The sequence below is a fragment of the Nerophis ophidion genome, linkage group LG10 (assembly GCF_033978795.1).
Source record: "Nerophis ophidion isolate RoL-2023_Sa linkage group LG10, RoL_Noph_v1.0, whole genome shotgun sequence".
In the NCBI taxonomy this organism is placed as follows: domain Eukaryota; kingdom Metazoa; phylum Chordata; class Actinopteri; order Syngnathiformes; family Syngnathidae; genus Nerophis; species Nerophis ophidion.
Window position 1 is genome coordinate 61,062,078 of NC_084620.1, and position 7,500 is coordinate 61,069,577.

A 7,500-nucleotide genomic window follows, 5' to 3' on the forward strand; every position below is an offset into this window, starting at 1 on the left:
TGAACTGGGGGTGACTAAAGTAAACATCGTCGATGTGCCTTCAAAACACTTTATATTCTGCTAATGCTCCAAAGTGGAAAGCCTGGGGGGGAAACAAATATTTGGATACCGTTGTTAAATACACAATGTTATTGTTGCAATCAACATCCTCTCTCATCTTCACTGTAAACTCACAAAGTGCACACTGTCCATGGCCGCCATTCTAAGGACTGGATACCCTCAGAAATAATGACTATCTTGTCAAAATTAAGGCTCAGCATCTGAAGTGTCACCCTTTGTTTTGTCCTCGTTGCCACGGTAACCTCACGACTGCTAATTATACTCGAGTAAAAAAATTAAGACTCACATTTTTTTTATGTACTGTACTAGATTTAAAAAAAAAAAAAAAAAAACACTCCTGTCATATGCAGTATATTCCAAAATAAAGAACAGCATTTAATTTATGTTGATGCCACATATCTAACACTTGCAGGGGATCCTTAAAAACAGCAATGTGCTTCTCTTACGAAAACATTTGACGAGTATTTTTTCCAGTAGATCCTTTAAGAACAGCAACATACACCTGTCATCGTGTCGCTAATAGCACAGGTGCCACTAAATGAACATTTGTAGCAGAGAACTCAGACAAAAAATGGTGTATATATTATATACAAGCATTTTTTTCAATAAATACCTAAAATCAGCAATGCACTTCTGTTACATCCAAACCTTTTGACGCACATTTTTAAGGTGTATCCTTAAAAACAGCAAAGCACTTTTGTCATGGCTCGCTAAAGCCATGACACAGAAAGATCCCGAGACCGGGATTGAACACAGGACTGCTCAGGACCTTCGTATTGTGAGGCAGATGCACTAACCCCTCTGGCATATATATATATATATATATATATATATATATATATATATATATATATATATATATATGTGTGTGTGTACAAACCCCGTTTCCATATGAGTTGGGAAATTGAGTTAGATGTAAATATAAACAGAATACAATGATTTGCAAATCCTTTTCAAGCCATATTCAGTTGAATATGCTACAAAGACAACATATTTGATGTTCAAACTCATAAACATTTTATTTTTTGCAAATAATCATTAACTTTAGAGTTTGATGCCAGCAACACGAGACAAAGAAGTTGGGAAAGGTGGCAATAAATACTGATAAAGTTGAGGAATGCTCATCCAACACTTATTTGGAACATCCTACAGGTGTGCAGGCTAATTGGGAACAGGTGGGTGCCATGATTGGCTATAAAAGCAGCTTCCATGAAATGCTAAGTAATTCACAAACAAGGATGGGGCGAGGGTCACCACTTTGTAAGCAAATTGTCGAACAGTTTTAGAACAAGATTTCTCAACGAGCTACTGCAAGGAATTTAGGGATTTTACCAACTACGGTCCGTAAAATCATACAAAATTTCAGAGAATCGGGAGAAATCACTGCACGTAAGCGTTGATATTAAGGACTTGTGATCCCTCAGGCGGTACTGCATCAAAAACAGACAGTGTGTGAAGGATATCACCAAATGGGCTCAGGAACACTTCATAAAAACACTGTCAGTAACTACAGTTGGTCGCTACATCTGTAAGTGCAAGTTAAAACGCTACTATGCAAAGCTAATTCTATTAATCAACAACATCCAGAAACGCCGCCGGCTTCTCTGGGCCCGAGATCATCTAAGATGGACTGATGCAAAGTGGAAAAGTGTTCCGTGGTCTGACAAGTCCACATTTCAAATTATATTTGGAAACAGAGGATGTGGTGTCCTCCAGAACAAAGAGGAAAATAACCATCTGGATTGTTATAGGCGCAAAGTGTAAAAGCCAGCATGTGTGATGGTATGGGGGTGCATTAGTGCTCAAGGCATGGGTAACTTACACATCTGTGAAGGCACCATTAATGCTGAAAGGTACATACAGGTTTTGGAGCAACATATGTTGTCATCCAAGCAACGTTATCATGGAGGCCCCTGCTTATTTCAGTAAGACAAGTGTTACAACAGTGTGGCTTCGTAAAAGAAGAGTGCGGGTACTTTCCTGGCCCGCCTGCAGTCCAGACCTGTCTCCCATGGAAAATGTGTGGCGCATTATGAATTGTAAAATATGACAGCGGAGACCCCGGACTGTTGAAGGACTGAAGCTCTACATAAAACAAGAATGGGAAAGAATTCCACTTTCAAACCTTCAACAATTAGTTTCCTCAGTTCCCAAACATTTATTGAGTGTTGTTAAAAGAAAAGGTGATGTAACACAGTGGTGAACATGCCCTTTCCCATCTACTTTGGCACGTGTTGCAGCCATGAAATTCTAAGTTAATTATTATTTGCAAAAAAAAAAAAAAGTTAACGAGTTTGAACATCAAATATGTTGTCTTTGTAGCATATTCAACTGAATATGGCTTGAAAAAGATTTGCAAATCATTGTATTCTATTTCCTCAGTTCCCAAACGTTTATTGAGTGTTGTTAAAAGAAAAGGTGATGTTGTCAAACTCGGATTTGGATTAAGGTTGTTTCTTCGACGCATAGGGAATTTGGAACGAGTCAGGCCTGAATGTGAGTACATATTGTTTTATTTAACAAACAAACTACAAAAAGGCAAACCAAGGACGCGCTCAATGGCGGATAATTTAACTAGACTACTCAAAACAAAACTAGCACAATGGCATGACTAAAGACATAAAACAAAACTTGCACTGAGGCATAAATACAAAACTTACTTGGAAAAGGACAAGGGACATGGATCAATGGTATGGAAGGAATAGAAGGTGCTCGAGGGCATGAAGGATGTGCAGCATGGGTAGGTGAAGATGCCAGGACCAAGACAGAAAAAAGAATGGCTTAAATAGCAGCTATGGTGATTAGTGAAAACAAGTGTGAGGCTGAGGACAGGGACATGACTAGGAGACCAGGTGAAACTAATGGGTTGGCATGGAGACAAAAACAAACCAGGAAGTGCAAAGACAGAACTAAATGTCCAAAAAACTAAACATAACATGACCAAACATGGCAAAAAACAAAACATAATCTACAGGCGTGACAGATGTAACACAGTGGTGAACATGCCCTTTCCCAACTACTTTGGCGCGTGTTGCAGCCATGAAATTCTAAGTTTGCCAGCTTTTTTGAAACATGTTGCAGGCATCAAATTCTAAATGAGCTAATATTTGCAAACAATACCAAAGTGTACCAGTTTGAACGTTAAATATCTTGTCTTTGCAGTCTATTCAATTGAATAAATCATTTGCAAATCATTGTATTCTCTTTTTATTTACCATTTACACAACGTGACAACTTCACCGATTTTGTGTTTTTTCCATGTTTGCAATCACTACCTAAAAACACCAACATCTCTGGTTTGGATTAGTACGTCCTTCAAAACAACAGACCGCTCCTGTCATAGCGAGGACCTTTTCTTTCATCTTTCTTGTTGCCACGGTGACTGTAAACATAGGCAGGCTCGCATGGAAGTTGATGAGCAAGCACAATCTCGGAGTATTGAGTGGACAAACTGTACCACGCAGCCTCAGGTCAGGTCAAAGGGCACGAGAAGCGGGAAGTGCTGAGAGGCAGATAGGAGGGAAAACGTGCTTTGGATGAAGATTTATTAGCCTCTTCATGCATAAACATGCAACATGACAACAATGCGGCAGACAGGAAAGAAACAATGGGAGAAAAATGGAGGAAGACATAAATCAGAGTTAGGGAAGTCTTTATTACCTTGATGAATTTGTCCCATGGTGTAGTTTTACCACTCGGGGAGAAGTTGGAGACATCTACTGTATAATATTATTCTGTGCATTAATCAGTCATGGCAGAACCCCCAAGACACTTTGCAGGTAATATGCATTCCCCAAATCTGAAATTAAGCATACAGAATTTGGCAGAATACGGAACTGTTGCAGTGCTCGTGCAGTGATTCCACCCTTAAAGGAGAGCAGACCTGTCACTAAGGCTGTTTACAAAAATAAAAAAAAATAGATAAAAAAACGAATAAATAATTAATTGATGTCAATTCATTTTTGTAACAGTTCTTAATTGATTAAAAACAAAAGATAAAACAATATTTGATTTATCTCGATTCCTTTTTGTAATGATTCTTAGTTGATTTAAAAAAAATCTAATAATATGAAAATTAATAAGATTTAAAGAAATATACATATTTATTTTTATTTTATTTTTTAAATTTTCCGTTCAAGCAATCATATTGTTGATGTGGATGATCATGTCTGATGTACAGATTATTGTTGACTACTTCTCTGTATTTATATTATTTACATGTGAATAATGATGAATAATAGACTGTACTTATATTATTCACATGTGAATAATGCTGTATAATAGACTGTATTTATACTATTCAGATGTGAATAATGATGTATAATGGACTGCGTTTATATTATTCACATGTGAATAATGCTGTAAAATAGACTGTATTTATATTATTTACATGTGAATAATGCGGTATAATAAACTGTATTTATATTATTTACATGTGAATAATGCTGTATAATAGACTGTATTTATATTATTCACATGTGAAAAATGTTGTATAATAGACTATTTAGATTATTCACATGTGAATAATGCTGTATAATAGACTGTATTTATATTATTCACATGTGAATAATGCCGTATAATAGACTGTATTTATATTATTCACATGTGAAGAATGTTGTATAATAGACTGCATTTATATTATTCACATGTGATTAATACTGTATAATAGACTGTATTTATATTATTCACATGTCAATAATGATGTATAATAGACTGTATTTATATTATTCACATGTGAAAAATGCTGTATAATAGACTATTTATATTATTCACATGTGAATAATGCTGTATAATAGACTGTATTTATATTATTCACATGTGAAGAATGTTGTATAATAGACTACATTTATACTATTCACATGTGATTAATACTGTATAATAGACTGTATTTATATCATTCACATGTGAATAATGCTGTATAATAGACTGTATTTATATTATTCACATGTGAATAATGCTGTATAATAGACTGTATTTATATTATTCACATGTGAATAATGATGTATAATAGACTGCATTTATATTATTCACATGTGAATAATGCTGTATAATAGACTGCAATTATGTTATTCACATGTGAATAATGCCGTATAATAGACTGTATTTATATTCACATGTGAATAATGCTGTATAATAGACTGTATTTATATTATTCACATGTGAATAATGATGTATAATAGACTGCATTTATATTATTCACATGTGAATAATGATGAATAATAGACTGTATTTATACTATTCACATGTGAATAATGATGTATAATAGACTGCGTTTATATTATTCACATGTGAATAATGCTGTAAAATAGACTGTATTTATATTATTTACATGTGAATAATGCGGTATAATAAACTGTATTTATATTATTTACATGTGAATAATGCTGTATAATAGACTGTATTTATATTATTCACATGTGAAAAATGCTGTATAATAGACTATTTATATTATTCACATGTGAATAATGCTGTATAATAGACTGTATTTATATTATTCACATGTGAATAATGATGTATAATAGACTGCATGTATATTATTCACATGTGAATAATGATGTATAATAGACTGCATTTATATTATTCACATGTGAATAATGCCGTATAATGGACTGCATTTATATTATTCACATGTGAATAATGCTGTATAATAGACTGTATTTATACTATTCACATGTGAATAATGCTGTATAATAGACTGTATTTATATTATTCACATGTGAATAATGCTGTATAATAGACTGCAATTATGTTATTCACATGTGGTGCTGAATTCTCCCCAGGGATCAATGAAGTTGAGTTGAGTTGAGTTTGAGTTTATTTCAAACATGCAATAGTTCTTTCTATTTTATTCTATTTTTGCCTCGTTTGTATTTGACTTTATTAAATGTTTGGATACATTTTTTTTAACTAAAACAGTTGTTTTTTTTAAGTAATATAGACATCTATTAGAGCTGTTTATCCATCTTATAAAGAGGAATGGAGTTCTTCATAGAACCTGCGCCCAAAGTAAAACAAGAAAAATAGTACCAATGCAGATGTACTTTAGAAATGCTTCCAAAATCCCTGTAAAAAGTGGTAGATGTCTACTGAATGATTTAAAAACAACAAAACTCCACACGTAGGAGCATGACAACATGAATGTGCAGTAAATGAGAGTGTGAAGAAGTTTGGACACCCTGCGCCATATGATAGAAATGATGTTTTTATGGACAGTCTTCATAGGTGCATGACAAAGATCCTCTAAGTGACAGGAGCGGTCTGCTGATTTAAGACCCAGCAGTACAATGAAGTCAAGTTGAACATTCCCAATATAAGAGGTGTACCAACTACTGTCTTCAATTTAGCCCTGAAAGTCATAAGTTTACTGAAAAACTTTGCAGGTTTGGTGTTTCTAACCTGGTTCTAGCATGTTTTTTTATCAGTAGCCAGCGTGAGTCAATCAGGTCAACGACCATTAAACTGTGAAATGAACAAGGCACAGCATTCCGTTCATATGACACAATCCAAACAACCTCCCTTAGTCATGGCACAATAACAAAAATGCAACCAACACAAAAAGTCAACACACATGGTCACACAAAACAACCTGCTCAGTGAATTGTGAGGATATTATACATATCATCCAACCACAATAAAACAAAATAAATCCATTCGAATGCATGATGGGAAACATGCAAATGACTCTCTCTACTTTTATGCACATTGGGCGCATTTTAGCTGCTTGATATTTCTGATTGACTACAAAACTTTAAAGGGGTCATCCCAGAAGTAAGCGTGGTAGGAGTCAAACTTTCACATACTCTTGTGAAAGTGCGTCTAACTTTTCCCCGGATCTCCGTCTTACTCTGACTGCCTCCTTCATTCCTCGACTCCTCGCCTGCCCCCTGGACTTCCTAGTATCTCGTTCAACACTTTGGCAACGCACACTTTGGTTAAATTCTACACATAGTCTTACACCATACACACTCTTGAGTTTTGTCACGCTTCATTTCCTTAATTTATTTGTTAGTATTGTTTATTATTCTCTATTGACTATACATTATAAATAATTGAACATTACCGTCTCTGGTGTCTGTTTGCTGTCATCTCCCCTCTGCAAACCATAACACCGGCCACATTTATTTCTCTCAATGCGGCCCTTTGCATTCATATTTTGCTGTTTGTTACATTTTTGTTGTGCTTTGCTTGACTGTAAAAGATACACAACTATGGAGGAGCTGGTCTGATACGTCCATATGTTGTTAATATTCAGTGTTTTATCGTTCATAGTTAATATTGTAAATCCCTCTTTCTTTGTTTTCATGTACATTTTGGGTGTCCCATTCAGTAAAAAAAACTGTAAAATTACATTCGGATTTTTCGAGGTGGTCCGCAGACACATTTTTCTCTCTCAGTGTGGCCAACGAGTCAAAACATTTGGCCAGCTCTGCTGTGAATAGA